This window comes from Dufourea novaeangliae, unplaced genomic scaffold, assembly GCF_001272555.1.
Source record: "Dufourea novaeangliae isolate 0120121106 unplaced genomic scaffold, ASM127255v1 scaffold125, whole genome shotgun sequence".
NCBI lineage: Eukaryota > Metazoa > Arthropoda > Insecta > Hymenoptera > Halictidae > Dufourea > Dufourea novaeangliae.
The window spans coordinates 1,625,582-1,647,587 of record NW_015374020.1 but is presented as its reverse complement, the minus strand read 5'-3'; positions in this window follow the sequence as shown (position 1 = coordinate 1,647,587).

Sequence of the window (22,006 nt, the reverse complement as noted above, 5' to 3'; positions counted from 1 at the left end):
CAAGTGAAGAGGACAATAGTGAATAATAACCTCACATTTAAAGACAATTAAAAGGGTTATGAGTGGGAATGAGATAGTCCGTCGTTAACGGGATCGTCTGCATTATTAGTGTTTCGAGAATAACGGGAACAAAGTTGAGGCTGTGGATGGTTTTTCATCGGAAGGAAATATTCTTTTTATATTCGATATCACGATGAATGGTCTTTATGAAGAGTTAATGAAGCTTTGTATTTACGTAGAAGAGGAGCGGAACTTTCATCGAGAAGTTAACATTCTCAGGCTTTGAGCTGATGTTTCATCGTGGCGTCGTGCACTTTTTATCTCATTGGAAAGTACGTTTCAGCAGTAGATAGACGAAGGTTTCGGTTAAAGCGTCCAACAGCACGCGGTTGCAAAAATAACCGACATCGCAATTTTTCCCGGGGCTTCGTCGCGAGTACGGTAAATGAAAATGTAATGAAGTAAAGTGCTCTACACGTGTGCTGCATCGCGTGAAAGCTATCCGGGTCGATCGAGATCGACGGCTGCTACGGAAATACCCTCGATAACTGTCGTAGCTATTGCGGGTGCAAAACAGAAGTCCAAGAATAGCTTTATACCACGATAAAATAGAATTTCCAATAAGCAAATGTTTCTTCTATTTGAATTCAACCTTCCATGAATTGTACCACAAAAATTTACTCTTCAGTACCAGAAACTGCACACTAAACACCCTAAACTCGGAGAATGTCATTTAACAAATGAATTCTACAAATTTGAAACCATTATACAGAAAGTCTCTAGATTCTAGGCATGCGTATCAGAAACAAGTGCCACCTACCTAACAATCCATCAACCGAAAACCAACTGTATTTCGAATTACCAACTGTACTGGTTCAAAGCACGCTCCAAAGTTTCGTAGCACAATTTTATAATCACCCAGTAGCTTATCCCATCCACGACACGTTAACCATTCATATTACGTAGTCTGATAAACCGACGGACCCATCCGTCCAAGTGCCATTATCCGTTTCGATGGTCCACGTTCGAGACGATCTCCAGTGGCGGCGTCGAAACGGTGGAGGGGCAGAGCAAACGAGGGCTCCACCGGAATAGACAAAGCTCGCCCCGCGCTTCCTCCTCGTTGGAAGAACGCTCCTATAAGAAACGAGGAACTTAACCCGTGGTCGTCCGCGGGACGGGCCGGATGGAAGGTAAAGAGGGCAGGGTTTGGGGGGCGGATGAAACGAGAACGGACTCGGTTCTTTCTTCGACTTTTCATCAGCCGCGAGAATGGTTTTCGATTAAGGCGCCGGATTGGCGGAAGTGGAGATGGGACGGGGTCTCGAAGAGCCAGGAACGGAAGAGGAAACGAGGACCGGGGACAAGTGGTTAATTACGGTCACCGGCTATAAGCCGTCGCGACGACTAACTTCTCATTTAAGTTGCCGTGCCTTCCGCGCTTCTCAATTAGTCGAACAGCTATTTGTCTATCATCCGTCCGTTCGCCGAATAACGTTCCTCGAGATTCGTGACGATCGTGTCCGCCCTTTTCCATCAACAACTCGTGTCGTTCGGAGTCTTGTGTCACGAGTTATCGGACGAAGATCGACAGCGTCGGGGGATGAAGAGTCTGAGGAAAATAACCGATCTACGGGGAAGTTCGGTCCGCGGGTACGGTAAACTTTTCGTATGAATGAAAAAGGTAATCTGATTTCAAGGTGGGTTCCTTGGAAATTGCGGTGACTGGAGCCCCTGTCGCGCTCGGTCACCCGTGGAACCGAAAGAAGATTAAAGTCCAGATGTTTTCGAATTCGAAGCGATCCCGGCGCCGGAACTTGAAAACTGTGACGCCTTTCCTCCCCTCCTAGCTTCTCCTGCGAATCCTCTTACATCAATGTGACCCTAGTAATTACGTGTCGTCAGACGGTGGATTCGAACTCAAGGCACTCCGATCTTCGAACGAACACCATTGATACAGGTGTAAATAACACATTGGAACACAGAAAATCAGCCGTTTTCGCGGTGAAGGAGAAAGCTCACGGATTTTCTGTCGCGTATGTTCCTTGGAAGTTTTCATCTTGGCCTGGGGTGAGAAACGAGACCGACGGGTGTTCGGTCTGAGCAACAAGATAGGGAAACCTTCTTGAAATTACCTCTCGAGTTGCCTGCGAGGGCTTGACCCTTCGAGCTGTCGATTCTCGCTGCTTCGAGTGTCAGGTTACGATGGCGTGTGCACGGCTCGCCAAGTCTCGTAGCAAACGATCGTCAATTACACTTGTCCCCATTGGTGTACTTTTTCGATGAATTCTCTTCTCCCCCTTGTACCTAATTGCCGCTATCACTGCCAGGATTCACTGGTTCGTACGAAGTAATATCATTATTGGAACAAGAAGTTATGCTGTATCGTATTTTGTTTTGGATCAAGGTATTTTCCCTTACCGATCAAACAGATCTGGTTCCGTCTGCTTACGAAGATCTCCGGGTTATTCGTTGTCAACTGTCGTTCGATTCAGCAACGTTTCCCCGTCTATGTGTTCTATTTGTCAGTGAGCTTTGGCGCGGCTTTAAAACACCGCCCGTCACTGGTTCCCGGTTTGACGGCCCTTAACGACGGAACGTCGGAGGGAAAAGCAGCAAAATCTTCGTCTGCCGCGAGATCAGGTTGAAGGCCGGAACCGTCGATCGGATTCATCCGCTCGGATCATCCTACGGCCGGATTGAAAGCGAAGGACCAAGGCGGTTCACCGGCTGCGAGACGCGCTGGGGTCGTTCTGTGTTTGGACAAAGATCACGGATTGTCCCTTGGGCTAATGAGATTCCCCTTGTCACTGTGCACGATCTGACGATGCGGCGGCGAAGGATTTGGCGAGGTGAAATTCTGCCGGGAAGTCCTTGTTAGCCCCCGCGCAGGATGCTCGTGCTCTGGGAATATAACCGGCGACGGCGGCCTGGTGTCGATTTCCCGGAAGGTCAAACGTTCGTCGTGCTGAATTCCATTTATTAGCGGTGGCCAGACCGTTCTCATCCTTGAAATTCGTGATCCAGAACGGTTTCGTTCCACGGTCGTGGTAACTTTAGTGTTAAGCGTTCGCTCACCGAAAATAGGGAAAAATTAATCTGTACACCAGAAAAGCTATTGTTTTCTTAAAGTGAATAACGTTAAATGTGAGGTTCCCTAGAGTGTGCAACAATTGCCTTCGATACAGACGTAAAAGTCTACTTCTAACGACCGTGAAATACGGTGCTCGAAACACCGACCGCTTCCACCTACGCGAGCATACGATACAAGGTTGTTTAAATATGTTTCGTTCCGGGATTCACGTGGCTCCGCGAACCACCGGCGAAACGATAAAACGCTCGATTTATTATTTCATCCGAGCGTTGTCACCCCCGGACCTCGGGCAAAAATCTTCTTCGTCGAAAGGAAGAACGGAACGGGGCTTGATTTATCGCGTCGGCCGCGTGACACTCGCATTTATCACGGAGTGGATCAACCGGTCGGTCTCTTGTGTTGTTATGACATAAGGTGTGCCACTTCGGTACAACCAGAAGACCAGCGTTCCCTCCTTTGCTCGTGGTTGCCCGTGGAAAATCGAGCCACCGATTTCTCGAAAGCGGTTTCGGCTGCATGGATATAATCGAGACACCGTTTCGCTTGTTTAATACCTATATTCTCTGCAGTGAGACGACCTGTCGCGTCCGTTCGTCATCGTCTCCCCATTACCCGGCCACGCTCCCGTTTTATGTCGTTTTATTATATTTTATCCTTCTTTTTCGCTCTTCCCGATCGGCGCGCATCGGAACACCGTGTTTTACATTCTTCGGTCAAAGCACGGTGAACCGTGAAAAGCGAACGACGCGACGGTCGAGTATTTTAATTAAATAATCGAACGGTGGCTGGTTTTAAAGGGATTTAGCGTGTGTCAATATTAAAAGCGGCCCGCTTATATTTCGTTGTATTCTATTAATCTCGACGAACTGAATTATCGCGTTAAACCAGATAGATAATTAAATTTCCATAGGTGCGCGAGCTCGCGCCCCGTCAGCCCACCCGTCCCTTTCCGCCGCCGTACTCCCCGCCAGCCAAGTGTTTGCGCGTTTTTCGCGCCCGCGGTACAATGTAAACGGGGGATTTTGACAAACAACGATTTCGCTCTGTATGCAAATTCCCCTGGCGTCGATACGCCGCGTCGCCTGTTCGACGATTACGCGCGCGTCCCACGCACTTTTGCCCCCCACCTTCCCCCTCTTTCCCACTCTCCGGGAAATCGATGAACTTTCGCTCGACAGTCAGTTTTCTTCGATGTGAAGGCGGAAAGGCAAGCAAAATAACTTACATAATCATTGTATCCCTGACTGAATGTAAAAAATGGGTTCTTTTAGGCGAAGAAAAATTTAATGTAACGGTAGGAAATGAAACTGAATAGCAAGGATATTTAAATAATTACTAGGGAAACGATTTAAATCGTACATTAATCCTGAGAAAAATCAGTTTTCTAAAATGAGTGTCCAGCAGGAGCAGGACACAATCTACGATCAATCTGGTTACGAGGTAAGGAAAACAGGTAATATTCGCGTGTTTTAGGAACGTATTAAAAAAATAAAAGATGAAAATTTACAGTTTCTGGGAACGTCCAGCGAGTTGGAACTTGAGGATTTTAGAGAGCTTCCTTGGACATGTCACGTCACCACCATCTCACCTTTTTTTTTTCATTCGCATCTCCGATCCCCCTAATTTGTCCCCGTTCCATCCATATTAAAACTGTTTTGTTTAACTAACCTACACTGTCAATTAACCCAAAGTGTGCATCGTGAGAAAAAGATCGATCATCGTTCTATCCTCCGTTCAGCCTCGACGATTGTTAATTGCCGAAGGTGTTCGTGAGCGGGTGCGGAACGGCCCGTAATTTACACGTGGACGGCGAAACGGGAATGGGGGCTGGTTTTTGCTTGTTCGCAATTGCGAAATCGCTCGGCGCTCATAGATTCCACGGTCGAATCGCGTGCTCGACCTAGCGTGCGCAAAGACAACCCGCAAAAAGCTCCGTTACGCTTGTAAGCGATGTCAGCGTTGCACTTAGGCCCCCTCCGCGTTATACGATATACCGTTCCGAGCGTACGGAAGCCCGCGAGCGCTCACGAGGGGGAGGAAAGAATGATGCACGAACGGGGGGATTGTAATTGTTTCAGGAACTCTCGCGGGGGTCAGTTTGATGAGCGAAACGCGTCTCGAAAGTTTGTTACCTCGTGCACCGAACTTGGGAACTACGGGAGAGCATAGGGTTCGTCCGACGCTTATAATTATACGAGAAGTTGGTATGTTACTAGCCACGCATTGATAGCGAGTATACAATTAGGGGAATCAAAGCCTGCTGTAACTGTTGAAGTCGCCGGTGTATTCCGGAGATCCGTGTTGTTTCTTCCTTCCTCGTTGTAGACTTAAATACCATGTGTACACTATCGCTCATAAGTATTAGGACTCGTGATCTCTCTTTATAACTACATACGTTATATTCACCGTCTCGCGGTATTGGTACCCCAAGGTATACATACCAAAGAAAATAATGTTCCTCGCGAAACAGCATAATCCAATTATCAATCGAAGCAGTATTCACAAACTTATCACCTCTGATTCCCTCCGAACAATGACACGACAACCGCAGCTAGGCGCGACACACCTTCGGTTTTCCCCGTCCCGAAATCATGTACACGTTGCTTGTGTACACGCGATTAACCGATACCGACTATTATTGCCGGTACTAAACGTGCCCAACGGCCAATCCACGCCGCCACGAATCGGATCGGACTCTACGGTACGCGGCCGTATGAATTATGTACGGCATAATTAATCGAAGTGGCCGTTGATTAAAGTAGCGATAAAGCTCCTAGGTGTTTGCGCATCGGGCGCCGTCGGTATCTACGAGAACGGCGTAGCTAGAATAATTTCCATTACTAACGAACACCCCCGGAATTAATAGAACTCTCAACGCTGACTAGGAGATATATAGGGTTCGCGCGTCGAGAAGTCCGCTCTCGAGATCGATGCGATCTGTTTTAATTCAATTGGCTGACACGCGCCGGAGAAAAGGAACGGAAGGATAAACAGAGGGGTTAAAGGGGTGGGGCTGAGAAGGGGGTAGGGGTCGGCGAGGGTGAAACGGTCCACGTAATTCGTCGAGTCGCACCGGTGACAAACGTTCGGCACCTACGCCAATGGTCGCACTTATTTAGGAGGGATTAAGAAGCCCTCGTTTTCGTCGACGGTCTTACGACGCCTCTATCTTTCTTCACCCCGGGGCTCCTTTCCTCGCTCCTACGTTCCCTCTCGATCGTACCTTACGTAAAACGAGCTCTACGGAGTAGAGGGAGGGAGGGAGGGGCCGTTGCCGTCCGCCATTAGCGATCGATTGTTTTCCGAATTAAGAAAAGAACTGGCTCCTCCGGTTCGTGACCCCGTTGCCTCTCTCTTACTCTTTTTTTCTCCCTCTATTCCTTTCACCCTTTCAAACCAATGTATCCTCGCCGCGCACACCAGCTACGTGTTTATTTATTCGTTCACGTCGGAAGCGTCGCAATGATTCAATTTTATGGTGCATTACGGAATTGACAGTGTCACGCTTAATCGGCGGGCGTGTAACTTATGTTTTACTGCGCGATCGTAAATCGAACGGGAAATAACCGGATTGCAAAAACTCCCACGTGAATTACTGCATCGTAGCCCGTGCGTTTCTCGGGCGACCGGCACCTGCATATCTGTTGCAATTGTTTCACGGGGAAAGGAAACGGTCCTCTGATCGGCCCTTTTTTCGCCTGGTCGTTAACGCACGTCTTTACCTCGGGCTAATTTCTTCGAGAGAACTTGGAACGCGTGTTTGATACTTTTATTATTGAACGGTTCCCTTTACGGAAGTGTTGCTTCCGTCATAAGAACCAGGATGCGCTTTTTCATCCCTTTCTGTGAAGGGGCAAAAAGCAAGAACGGGACGAGTTCGCCTGGGAGGGAGAAAGAGGAGAGGTAGGAAGAAAGGGAAGACTGCCTCGCTCGGTGGACGAGCCCTCGGCGAGTAGTAAATTTTTGCTATTCATGGAATAGCGATTGCTTCCGTCGCCATAAGCGGACATCGACAACCGGGCTACCAGTGAAGAATACACTAATTTCACAAGGGCCCGGCGCCCTCGGTCCTGTCGATTTTACACCGTCTTTTTCTCCTCGTTTGGTGTCCCCCGCCAGTGAGTTGGGGGAGGCTCAGCAGACAAAATCTGCGAATCAGTTCCTCCCCCTTCCGAGAGAATTGCTTTATTGGGGTGTTACCGTAAAACGATTTCCGTGCAATTGCTTAACTTGCGGTTGTTGCAGGAGTTCCATTCGGAACGGTGACTGCTTATTAAATACTAGTCATTCGTTTCGGCTGTGCTTCCGCCTTTCTATATATTTCGCTTGTTCTTATAATCTCGACCTTCTAGAGACGAAGGATCTTTACGTTAAATACTTCTGCTTCATTTCCCCTACTAGTGTGTTCCTAGAGGCTTGATCCGAAATGCTGTTCACGAAGTGGCACAATTCATGAAATGCAGAAATCATATCCCTATGCCATAACTACTCCAAAGCAGTCTCGAATTTCGAGCGTTAATCGAAGATTTACTGTAATGAATATAGGCCGAGTGTAAATCGGTTCACGAGAGTCACCGTAAACTATTAAGACATTAAGAAGCTTCTATTAAAAGTTTATTTCACTCTCTGTCCATGTTTCAGACTACAAGTGGAACGTACATACGTAATTCTATCCGGACCAGAACGTTTCGATTCAACCGGTAACCGGATGCCAGATAACCGGTAAACTATATCGTACGTATTAAACTAATAAGAATCTGTAAAAGCATCGAGAAAAAAGGAAGGAAACCGGGAAATATCATCGGTGGCCGTATTAAATTTTTTCTTGTCGAAGCCTCGAGCAGCTATTATCACAGTAGTGTTCGATTTCAACGGGGGAAAAGTGCACGGGGAACTGAAGCCGCGGTAGCGATCCGGGCGAAGACCTCGGAACGAAACGCAGATTACTTTTTCCGTGTTCTATCCTCGTGATACCTGATATATTCAGGCACATCTGGCAGCGGAGGAGGAAGGTTGATGTTTTATGAAACGCGACGTGGTCTCGGCGTCGGCTTTTAATGAGGATCAGGGGAGAGGAGGAGTTTCTCGGGGCTTTCGAGGGTCCCCGGTATTATCCCGCGCGCTGGACGTCCTTCTGGCGACGTTGCCGGGCTATATATTTCTGCTCTAAACCTCCGGTAACCCTCCCCCCTTCGGACCCAACTCGCCCCTCTTACCGCCTATTCCCATCGTCACTTTCATTAAGAGGACCCCTCGCACGACATTAACTTATTAGCCATGCGAAGTGCGAGGCATTAACGTCGACTCGACCAGACGCTGCACGGTCAAGATTCCTTGGTAGTCCCCCTATTACCTGGGAGATTGTCCCATGAGTCATGCCCCAGGGACATATTCCACTAATTATATCGATTACGTGGCTTGTTTACGTGGATGACGATGTGAATTCCTTCGACGAATTCGTTTCTAAAGTGGACCCATTCGTGTGGTTATCATCGTGCACTAGAGTCAGAAACAATTTTGTATCCGCTCTGTGACAGTTGGATCATCCAAAAACCAGTGCGCGGTCGTTATTGTTTCTCATCTCGAAACTTCAGTTTTATGGGATCGAGGCTCAAAGCGAGACGAGCCGGGTTCCCTTCGACGGGAAGAAAGCGTGTACCAGTCAGCAGGGACAGAAAGGGGCAGTGCTTGATTTTCCCGGGAAATAACTTGAAAAAAAGAAAGTTCCATTACGAGTCGAGCAAGGTTTGTAAACAGCGCATCCAGGGCTGGTGCACGAGGGTGAACGTCGAAGGAGAAAGGTGTCGGAGGTGATTCGACGGAGGAAAAACGACGAGTGGGACTATTCGGTCGATGGGGCGGAGGGGTGAGCGGCGAGGAAGTACGAGGGCGGTTCCGTTGGTGGGACCAAGAAAAACAGACAAAAAGAGGGGTGCACGGGATACGGAGAGAGACTCCCTTTCGTAACTCAACTTTTGAAAACAGTGAAAGTCATTTAAAGTTTGCCCCACGTCCGCGTCACCTCTCTCATTTTCCGTAACCCTCGAACGTTGCGGCTCCTTCTTTCCCCGTTCTTCCACTTCACCCTGTCCTTTTATCCCAACCCCCCTCTGCTTCCCCCTGTCTCCTTCCACCTTCTCCGCCGGTTCAGGATCAAGCGTACGAGACCCGACCCGAGGAGGCCGATCGGTAAATCCTGGCCGCCTGAAAGCTACGCTTGAAATTTCACATTCGAGTTAGCTTTTTACTCGAGCCAACTCTCGCGCTAGATCGACTTCCTGTGGGTATGAGGCTTGCGTAATGCGATGGGGAAGGCTCTGCGAATACGTGTTAGGTGCTCGTTCTTACGTTTCGCCTCCATTTTCCTTCCCACCCCCGTCCCCGTTCGCTCCCCGCTTGCACCGTATCGCGAAGTTTAAACGAATACCGATTCGAGGCTTCGATTCGTCGACCCTCCGGTTAATGCGAGTTCCCTGGGAGGGTTATGTAAAATAGTATAAAACGCTTTCTAAATGCCTCCCTGTAATTGTTTCAGAGGGTGAAAAGTCTTTTCGGAGGATTCGCAGTGTTGGTTTTGCTTCACGGTATCTTATCGTCTTCGTTCGATATTTAGTCGCGTAGGTTGGAATAAAACAAAAAACGATCGAAAGTCTTCCAATTATCATTTATCATTTCAAATATCTCCGTCAGTCTCGATCCACCATCATTACATCCCCAACATCCAGCCCCGAATTACCCTCATCGATTCGCAACCCCTTTAGCCCGAACCGACCCGCAAATCGTTTCGGGGCCAAACACCGAGCTGCCGGTTGCGGCCCCTCCCCCGTGTCGCTCGAAGCGGAACTGGCAAAGGAAGAAAGTAAACAGACCCGGAAGACAACGGTGGGGGTCTCCCTCCCACGGAACCGTATCGGGGAGCGCCACTTCGTATCCGGCTTACGCGTTTCCAACAGGGCGGCGCGACGCGTTTCGAGCAATCGGGGGGTCTCGTACGTACGTCGCAAACCGCACGGCACTAGGCATTACCATACAGGGACCAGTTCAAACAGACGTAGGCTGATGTATGCACAGTTCGTCAGCGTATTCGAATTTCGTATTCAAATGGCACATCTCCCGGAGTCTAGATGGCTGTCGGGGTAGGGGCGGCCGCGACTGGAGAGGGATACCCGTGCGAGAGGGACCGTCCGTGGGACATCGGGGGACAATAGAACGAGACGGAGTATGGGGTTGCCCACCTAGAGGGCTCGATCAACCTTGTAGAAGGGGTGTGAGTTCAACGATCGCAATTCTCCACAGTACATCTCCACTTAGTATTTCGGCGACTCGATGTTAACGGGCGCGACGCGTAAACGCAAACACGCGAAGACCGAAGTGAATAACAGCGACGGAGGGGGCCCAGGGAACTCGAATCCTCGTCTTTCGCCCCCCTGGAATATTTAGCATAGCGATGGGGGTAAGTTGCAGACGAGAGAAACGTACTTTTGCGCAGTACACGTTAAGGTGCGTCGCTTGCTCTCGGGACAGGTGGTTAAGATTAGTGAAACCGGCGCATTAATATTTGAACGGTCCAGGTGCGACCGTGTAACTGTAAGCTTGTTTCTCGATCGATACGGAGAAGGATTCAGGTGTGTTATGAATTACGCGAGGATGACACTTACATTGCGTGTCAAGATTTCGAGAAGATATAACGGCTGAAACGCGTTGCACGGAAAGAAAGTGTTCCGCGAACAGGTTGGTATAAGATGGGAAAGTGGAGCGTTGTATTCACATGTTCGTACGTTATTGAAAGGAAACTGAAAGTCACGCCGGCAGACAGTGTTTGGTGCAATAGAGAAAAGTAAAGTGTCTGAAGTGTTCGATCCATAAATTCTTGTATTTGAAAACGTTAACAAAGGAACGGGGGTTTTAATTTGTTGTCAAAAGTGATACTTGATGTTTATTACAAAATTTCGGTGAATTTTTTCAAGCTCCTGCAATTGGGCACATACTCTTTATGGACAACAATTTTATGACGGTACAGAGAAGTACAAAGAGACCTTAACCATTCTTGGTGTAGAATTACGGACAATAGTGCTATTTGTGTTTTAGGTTTCATTAAAAACTTACACGTTTATTTATGTTGTATAGGAGTTTTTAGTAACTTCGTTTAAATCCACTTTGGTAACATCAACAATTTAATTATCGACGCTTAATTCGAGTTTTCATCCGTACAATTTCTCCGGCCTCGCGATTTATTGTCCCAAGCATATTCCGCCCCGGTTCCCGGTTATTCGCTGAAGTTCGCAAAGGGTGATATCGACGTTCCAGTTTAACGGTTGAAGTCTTCATCAACTCGCGATCGAGAAATTGTGCGGTTAGATCGTGAAACTTGAGGGAAGTCGATATTGAAAGAAGCTATTAGAGCATTAGAGGAAAGTGGGTGAACATCTATAGACGAGTTCTCCGCCGCCTAGTGTGGCTATGTCTCTGTAATACGGAGCCACTTGTTCCTTGTATCACAACTCCTTCGTCGACTAACTTGTACATCCCACATCGACACTTCTTATAAACAAAATTCTAACATATAGAAATTAACAACAATACAAAGAAGCCACGCGAATCTTAGCTGTTCCGAACTTCAACGAAACCACCTTCGGTTACAGTGTCAAAGGAGGCGGTACAGTCCAGGTTCCCTTCACCCAACACGTTTCGAATCGCGCAAAGACACGGTCCCTTTTGCAGACGCGGTGGACTATTAGCTAAATGAAAACGACACCGCCCCCGTGCACTAACCGGAAACGCGAAACGTTTGATGTTGCAACGATGCCCGTACCCAGTGGTAGAATGTTTCCGGCCAACTGGGTCAAATTGATTCCACCAACACACGCGAACGCATACGTTGCCAACTATCTCGAACGCCTAATACGTAGAATCCTCAGAGGCAGGCGAACGTTCGAAATTCAACAACTCGGAAAAAGTTGTTGGAGCAGCTCTCGAAACCTCCGGTCCTGTCATCGATAAACAGACGAACAGAAAAACAGATCGATGCCCCTGTAAGACCGTCTCGGACCGTGATTCGTATCGGTTCCCTCGATCTCTACCCGTAGATACGAGGAGGAACCGTAGAGAAACGTATTCACCCCTGGATGGCGGTGTGTCCTAGTTCGCAGGCCGTAATTTCGGGCGGAATCCCGGGCGGGGCCAAAGTGTAAAAGCGTGAACCACGGAGGAACTTCTTCGGGAGTCGTTCTGCTTCACATAACAAACATTTCGTCGCTGGGTCAGCGACGGTAACTAACAGACAACTACTGTCCTCGTCTCGCTCTCTTTTCACCGGGACAGACCGAGAGCAATTCTACTCCACGGGAGCGTTTCTCTGGCTCTCTTTAGCCGCGGTGGCTCGCGGAACTTACTCGAAAACTTGTCGGCGCACCACCACCGCTTCACAGTCTTCCCAGCCATTTCCTACGAGAGCCCCTGTGCCGGTGAGAGACGGTAGCCCGCGTTAAAGTTTATCTCCCGCGCGAGCGGGAGTCTTAAAGTTCACTTTATTAAAGACCCCCGGTGACTACTTGAACGCCCGTGCGGGGCTAGCTAGCTGGCTGACTCGCTCGCGGAAAGGAGGATCACTTCCCTGGCGGTTCCGCTGCCGTTCTCTCCCACGACGTATACGTTTCCCGTGAAATTAAAAGCTTGTAGAGTTTCGTCCCGCCTTCCCTATCCTCCCCCGGGCTTTATTAATGGGGCCGATGCTGGCTTGTAAACAGACAATAAGAACGGGCAATAAGGAAACGGCTGCTCCTCGGTTCGCCGGGAACCGAGAATCGCCTTGCAACGAGAGTTCGTGGAAGTCGAGCTGACGACTTCTTTTTCGAGAGTATATTTCGCGTTGAAAGTGGAGCAGGTACGGGGTTTTCGAGTCCGCTAACATTTGTACCAGAACATTATCGAACAAATCATGGATGTTTACGTGGATTCATGATTATACAGAATATATGTTTACGTTTCATTCAACGATCACATTACCACTCGCGTAAATTAAGTATTTACACAATCAGTATTGGTGTTTCCATATTCTCACGATCGGCAATCCTAGTAACGACACGGTCGATCGAATTGCACTTTCAGCTGTATATCCATACACCAAATTTCGTGAACCACGAAATCTTCCTGCGAAAATATTCAACCGATATTTCACCGTCGCGATCCTGTGCGCCGTTGCTTTCGCGACAAACTGGTCCCGACCACAAAAAGGGATGGGGGAGGGCAATTTATCCCAAAAATTGCGTCGTCGTTCGTACGTGTCGGCGGTGGCCTCCAGCGACGTCTAAAACGTCGACGATGCTACGCGGTATCGCGCGATCCTGTTCAAAATTGACCGGCTAGGATCGGCTGGTGCCATCCTGGAGCGACGAAAATTGAATTCCTCACGGCGGTAAAGCTTCGCCGGGTCGAATTTCTCCCGCGGGCGAAATAATTTCGTTCGCGGGATCGTCGGATCGATGACCTGGGCGCCACGTTTCCCGACGGAAAAACCACTGTTCGGGTTCGAAATTCGGTGGAAGGGGCAGGTGGAGAGGGAGAGAATAAAAAACGCACGCCGAAGAGACGATAGGGAGGATAGGGCGAGAGCAGCGGGAACATATCGCGGAGGTGAGTGGCGGTTATCCATATTTCGAGTCGTTGGACCGTGACCGAGGGGTTGCCAGAGTTCATTACGGTAATCTGCCCTTCCTGAGTAACGCACCGATGAAAATGTATAATCGTATCTGGCGCTCCCGTGCATCGATCTCCAACGATATCCCAGGTACATGCTTGCTGACGCGCGCGCGAGCGTCTATGTAAGGTGTACATAGGTAACCCCATCAACCGATCCGAGATAATTATCGTGCCCGGTGGAGAGATCCTGATCGTGTCTCGGTCCGTGCGTCCCGATAATCCCGATGCGTGGTTACGGAGACGTTGGGGATTATCCCGTCGTGAGCGCGGACATAATTTTTCAGGTAACGTTTATCGCGCCCTTTAATGTTTTCCGTGCTAATCCGCTGCGATTACCGAGGTTACAACGAACGATGGTCCGTATTACAAGGAAAATAGAGGTTTGAAAAAACATCGACGGACGTGATGCATGGATACGAGTCTAGGGATGATTTAGGTGTACATAAATTATGCTCCAAGATGTACGAAATCCTGTAGTTCGTTAAGTCTTGTTAAAATGCGAATAAATGAGGTCATTAAATTATTCTTTCCCGTTCGAATTGTTTTTTAGAAGACACTCATGCAGGTGTTACTATGCAGGCAATGTAGATTTTGCAGAATTACTGGACAGTGAGTCATACTCGCTGACCAAGGCGAGGAAAATGAAACATTAATGCCTTGCTATGAATAGAACGATTGTTACGCTAAAAATACCGCGGTGATCGAGTTTTTGCAGCCTGGAATACACCTTGGTCTTCCCGTGAGACGGATCTGCAACGTCAATGTTCGTTACACGTCTGTAACTTCAGACATAGAGTATAACGTAGGCGGCGACAATTATCTTACAGCAAACGTGGCATTTGTTACGCGCTAGTACACGAACGAATCAACCCGGAATCGACCCAGTTGGATGCCAATGTCGCGAAAGGTTGGGGACGATCGAGGTAACGCGGGCCGAGTTTTCACGGGAGTTTGGAAGCGCCTGTTGGGAAAACCCAACGGCTATGTAAACATACCTGTTTTCCGGCTGTTAGAAGCTCTTTTTATGTCAAACGAACGTAGGACTTTGCATCCACGGTTACACGAACGCCCGCTCGGGCTGTAACGGCTCCGTTCGTGTCACGTTCGATGCCATCCGGCTGTAAAACACCCTTCGAGGCAGGCCGTTGGATAACGCGATAAACGTCAAGAGACGAATCCACTGCGATATGTTTCGCGCGAGGGAGGGCTAAATAAAAACACGGGATCCAGATGAGAAACGGATGGGGGATCGAATGGAAATTTAGAAGATTGCTTTCGGCTGCTTTATACGCTTCGGACCTCGGGGATCCCCAACGTAGCTTTAGGTGCAAACGCTCGAGAAAGTACGGAATATTACGTGGCGATAACGCCCTTTTATTACAATATTTATTTATCGACAGGCGAGAAGTATTTTTTCCGAGGTGAAAAATTCAAAGGGATTTCATTGCCTCTCAGAAGCACTCAGAAGGTAAACATGAAGCGAAGACATGAATATTATAATCCCTTCGTCTTTATTACACGTACGACAGAACATTACATATACTCGATACAACCAGATAGATTATCTGAAATAGACTCGTAAAGGGTAGGGCGCAGCTGTTAGCTACATATTATAAAATTCAATCCTAAACGTCATTACTATTTGTACAATTTTTCATGGTATATACGCACGAAACCCACGCTGTAACATTTATTTATTAGTAAGGATCGACTACAGAAACGATCCACTAGGTACTGATTACTTCCAAGTAGAATGAGACTTCTTGATCAGACACACGATTACCATCGCCACATTCAAAATAGCTACCGTAAGAATACAAACACGTATCATATAACGTAGACAAGCTGCTCCTAAGTGACGTGTAATACAGGATTCTTTACAAAAATAAAACTTACCACCTCCACCCCCCAGTTACGTACCCCACGAAATTACCAAAGGGCCAGTCGTCGAAAGAAGAATTCGTTTCATCCAGCGACGTTATTCCCCCGGGGGCGACGGTCTTTATATCGTTTCCCTTTCTATTTTTATGCTCACCCACCCATCCGCCGTGTAATACCGTCGCGTTCTTTTCCCACCCCGTACCACCGCGAACTTACCCGACTGCCACGTATGCGTACGCGCGACCCCTTTATGGACACCCATTTAAGTTTAGCGGGCGGCTGGTGTGTCGAGCGACGCGAGCCACAGCCGTGTCGGAACTTTCGCGCCACGTTTCCCTACGCCAACCACCCTCTTGCCCCTCGTTTCTGCTCGTGAAACGAGCTTCTCCAGTCTTTTTTTAGTTCCCGCGAGAAGACACACAGGGTCTAAACGTGTACACACGTCGCGGTCACCGGTCGAGCGTTTGCGTTCTCGTGTACGTACATATACACGTCGTGCTTTTCTCGGTCTCTCCCCGAGCATTTGTCCGGTCTCACGGTCGTTCCTCCTCCCCGCAGCCGACGCATCGTTAACGTTTAGAGACCCTTGTGATCGATGCAAATTACAGCAGACGTTCGTCGTAGAAATTACAAGTCTCGGGTTGGATCGTTATAAAAAATGATATTTAGAAACACCGTTGGAATTGTATCCCCGTCGACGCGATACAGTGTCCAGAGGCTATATTTGTCGCCATAGCGGGACACCCTTGCAAATATGTTTTGCGCATAAGGGAATAAATTTCCCCCGCCCCGTTTGCCACACGCGTCTTCCTGGTAAATATATTGTGATATACGACCACGATAAATACCGTCGTTCCACGGACATAAGGAATACTCGATCGAAACGATAGAGACGCGCGACGGTTGCAAGGGGGTAGTGAAAATCATGATTCCTGTCCTTTTAATAGTATTCTTAGTCCTTTTAATTGCGAAAACTTTCCGCGATAATCGTACAGACCAGGCACCGTTTCTATCGAGAAATCTCGCTCAGGATCGACGATACAATGGGAATTGAAAAGAGGATTCGAGTAAAGGGACTCTAGATAGAATCGACTGTCCGTGAAATAGAAATATGACGAAAAAAAAGGAAGTTAACCGTGTGGAGAACAGGCCAAACGCGTATAAAGGAACTTGCGTCTGTACACGCGTGTTTACGTGTATCTCTCTCTCTTGTAGAGCCAAAAGAAGAAGGTGGCTGGGGGTGAAAAAAAACAGGAATAAAAAAACAAGAAGTGCCTCACAAAGGGGGTAAAACAGAGGAGCAGAAAATAGTTGTGGTCGTTCGAACGGTAACACGGGATCGCGCGCGCGCAGTACGATCACGCACTTCTCTCCGGTTCCCATCGGCCACTTCGGCAGGCCCTGACCGACGAAATTGCCCAGCGAATTATTTTCCCGTGTAAATCGGCCGGCGACCGAAGAGCCACGATTATTTTCGGTGGACGCCACAGCCGCCGCCGTGTAACAATCGCCATCACGCTCGCCTATCGATCAGACGACCCATAAATATTTATCGGCGATTTTCTGCCGGCCGGCTAATTATTTATTCCGCGCGCGGGAATGATTAATTCATGTCGGAGGATGCGACACGTCTCCACGGATCTCGATGACTGCCGCAGCTCCAACCCTTTTCCTTGGGCGACTTACATAACTCGGCGTAAGTGACAAACGCGTCGACGTTCGGTCCACCTCTACATTTTGTAAATTTCTCAAGTTTTAGTATTCTTCTCATATTTACCCTTAAGTAGTTTATGTTATTGAAATATCACCGACTGTGGAGACATTATTCAAACCTGATTCGAGACACGAAATTGTAATCAGTTTGTCAGTATTCTTAAACAAAAAAAAACCAGTACAAACACCGTTTTGTTTCCGAAGGAATAGGTAGTATATGAAATTTTAAAACAGCCTCGTCTAACGTACTACTCTAAATACATTATTCTTACTGTTTTCAGGCCACGAGACTATAAAACAATCGTTCCGTCGCGGAATTACGAGAAGCGCTCTGGATGTCCGGTCTGGTGCAGCGACACATTCCCCATCATCGCGGGCTGGCCCCACGCGACATGTTTATCGCGAGCTCTTAATCAAAGAGCGACGACACACAATTCGAATTCCATCTTTTCTTCTTTTCTTTTTTTCTTTCATTTCTTTCTTTCATCCCGTTGACCCGGCTAGCCCCGCGTTTTAATTTATTCCGATGGCGTTCCCCCGATGCCGGATCACGAGTCAAAGAAACATCGGGGACGGTTAATAGCTGGTGTACAGGGGACCGAGAGACTTTAAGAACGAAGAGAGAACGACCCTTCTCCGCGAAGGTATGCTCGGTTTTAACGATCAAAGGGGACGTGGGTGTATATTAGCCGGGCCGGAGAGGAACGACGAAAAAAGAAAGACAGGCAAATAACGCCGGGCGCAAAAAGGCGAGAGGAACTCCGCGCGCAGAGTGATCTCTCCCGGGCAAAAGGAAGGGGGAAGCGAAGGGGGGAAGGGGGTGAAGGTAGGGGGGAGGGCCCTAAAGGTAGGAACTCGAACCACCCATGGTGTCCGTTATTGGAGGACATTAAGTCATTATTGATTACCTCTTCGTACAGGCATCTATTGCGGTCTACCATAGGCCGCGTATGGAGAAGCGAAAAAAAGAGAACAAGAAAGAAGAAAAAATCGAAAAGGAACAGAAAGAGCAAAAGAAAAACGAACCGAGAGACGTCGCTAAAAAGAGAAGACACTCGGAGATACGGGTACACGTGCTCGTGGCACTTACCCCATACGAGGGCACGTCGGCTCGATGGATATTGCAATAATTTGTTATTTTTCACGGCGAGTCATTCCCCTTCCGTCATAAGTCACTCTCGAGGCCCGCCGATGTATCATCGGCAGAAAAAGGTTCCCTGTGCCCTTGTTACTCGTTTAAAATCATGCTCCTCGTCTGTCCCTGTGCGTTCGGCGAGCAAGAAAGATCTGTCGATTTCGTGTGTGTAACCGAATGTAACGAATGCTTGAAATATTCTCTACGTATTCTCGGTTCAATTTCGCGATTCTTTTTTCGTGATTTTCGAAGCACGATGCGTTCGAGTAACTTACAGTATCGCATGAATGGATATATTTCTTAATTAGGTACAAATAATTGACTCCATAATCTTTTGTGCCTTTCGAAGCTAATAATTCTGTACACTTTTTAATACTGCAAGGCGAATAGCATATTTCCACTCGACCAATATATTTCTACATCGTCCAGTCTCTTTTACATTTCACCGGGAAACGTTCGTACACCCGAAAATTCGAGTGTACACAGCGCAACCGTCACACGATCGTCGCGGTTTCTCTCGTCTCCTTGGAACGGCGAGAAAACAATTTAGCCGGTCGAAACGAAAGACTGGACCGACCTAACTAAATTTTTAACGAATCGACGAACTTCTGCCTCGTATCCAATTAAAAGGCCATGGTAGAAAGAGACAGAGAGAAGGAAAGAGGAAGAGGACCGGGTAACTTTTTCGAATGTTCGTTTCGCTTCGTCGCGTGCCCGTCGCCGGTCGCTCGTTCGACGTTTAAACATTCGTTATACGGGCCAAAGAACCTCCCTTCCCTTCGGATAATTCGACGTTCTAATTAGCAATGGCCGGGGAGATGCGTATATCGCTTCCGCGCTGAAGTTAATTACCGAAAGGAAATTCGGGCAAGGGCCATTTAACGTGTTACACCGTGAACCTTGCGCCGGGGCATTACGCTACACGACTGGCCGGCCACGCTCGCTAACCGAGCACGTTTAACGATACACGCCGTACGAGATACAATTGCTCGCAAACCTCGATGGTATCCGCGCGAGAACGCGTGCACGGGATGATCGATAAATTCGCGGTGAGACGAGCCGCGATAATTCCTATTCCCTCCCTTACCACCTCGATTCGAACCCCTTGAGGAACGTCTATGAAATTTGTGACAGGTTCGAGGACCCGATAAAACCTGGAAGATCATAGAATCATAAAAATGAAACGATGCAATCGAGATAACCACGCATGATCACGGTGTGCAGAAAATTCGTGGGAATTGCAGAGAAAATTTTCCGCGGCAATTGTCATCGCGTACCAAGCGTCGTTCAGAATTAACCATTCAGCATCGAAATATTTGAACGGGGTTCAGCGACAGTTGTTACAATGGACTTGTTCGCGATTCTCATTCCGGTTGCGAAGCAACAATAATTTGTTTCACGGGTCGATTAACGTTAGTTTGGTCATTGTAACGGGGAACAATAAGGGGGACCGTGAATCGTTGAACGTCGAGTACGATTGGACTTGTTCCAAAACCAGTGTTTCCGGGCCCGTGAATTACTGGCTGATTAACATGATGCGATAATAACGCGACTTAGATTATTCAGATTCGGTAGACTCTCCGCGTTACGTATATATTCGTGCTGTGATTAAAATGTTTACATATGTAGGTCCTAGACAAACGTGTGCCGGCCCCTATGCATATTCATTGTATAGGAATTCACACGTACACGAGGCAGCCACATTGTACAGCCTTGCGCGTGTGCTACACGTATTCTTGTATGTGTGTGTGTGTGTGTACGCGGTGCATATGCATGTGCATTACATGTTTACCCGACAGGCCGAAAAATATTTTTGCAATGTAACGAGTTTTCCGCGGTCGTCCCGACGTTTCTGCGTCTTTTGAATTATTCAGATGAAAAATTGCTCTGCGAGGCTACCGCGAAAGAATGTGTCCCACTAATTCTCTTAACGAGGATCAAGGTGCACAACGTGTTTAGCGAACAAACACCCCGTGGATCTATCGAGTAATCGAAATGAATTTCTCGTTGCTGACGGTATCGCTACGACGGATATGAATTGCTGGTATAATTGTTCCGAAAGGAGCTGTACTTGCACAATGGAACACCGATTCAAAACAATATCTGTAATTAATTAAATAATAATTACTAACGATTTGACGTCACAGCTTCGAGTGAATCCCATTATAATGATGCTATATCCTATTGCCGACAGTCATTGTTCGCTGCAGTTTCCATTCTATTAATTTGCAGCGCTGTGGTCGAACCTCGACATGAATTACTTTACCTATTTCAACGAAACAGTTACTTTTGTCTGGCCAATAAAATCTCCATCAAGCTTTCTCGTTGAACTTAATTAACTATACATACATAATTACATTGTATAGAGAAATTACGTGTTCCACAGGTCACCGTCGTTTGATATCAATCGATCGAATTTAATTTCTACCATGGATGAAGATTTTCTTACGGTTCCTCGATGTACAATGATACACAAAGTATGTTCCTCGCTCTAAAAATGAACATTTACGGTACCGGACGGAATTACTTACGCACCGCGAATGAAGTGAACCACTAGCCGCGTACCATTTTATCAAAATTTCGTTCGAACTTAACGGCGTCTAATTATAAGGTGCTCGAGACCAAAGAAAAAGCGTCGTCTACCGATGAGCACGTGTCTGGGGGTTCGTGGAACCATGGACCACGTTGGCACACGTGAACGCGCGCGCGCGCGCAGCTAGTTTGCCCATGAAGTGACATGACTCCGGCCAAAACCCTCATAAACCCGGGTATTATCGAGTCAGTGTCATGGCAGACTGGGCCTGGGCTGTATTAATTGAAGCCTATCAATTTGAAGCGGTATTGCCGGTATCCACGAGCGGAATATGGCCACCCGATATGTACGTATCGCGGTTCCACATTAGACAATTACAGCCGGCAAACGAACGTGAATCGTGGACGCGCGAGTGTTGCTGACCGTGCACGGACGCGTTTGACACGCGTGTCTACAAACTACACGTATAATGGAATTTCTAATCGCGATAAATGTGGAACGGTAATCCATATCGGCCGATGAACGGGACGCAACGAACGACGAGGAGGATCGATGTTGCCGCGCGCGCGAAAATATTTGATGGGTTTGATTAGGTTATATCGCGAACGGATCGCCGCGGGTCGGTTGTTATTAGTTTAGTATAGAACGATCCTGGAAATGGCCTGGTATATCCCGGTGAGCACTGTAATGTTGTAATTGATGTTCAATACGCCGATCATTGTTCGAGTCGATTAGCGAGAAAATTCGCAGCCGCCCGACCGCCCCCTCGTTTCGGGTAGGATCGTGAAATAGAATTCGAAGCGACTTGTTTATCTTGTCGTTGGTAACTTAATGCTTCGATGGAGAGAATTGTTATTGGTTGCTGCATATTAGAGAAGTAGTTCTATGCCGGTATACTTAAAATACTCATTGTTAGTACGGGATCTACTTGGACTTACAAGTGAATGCAACA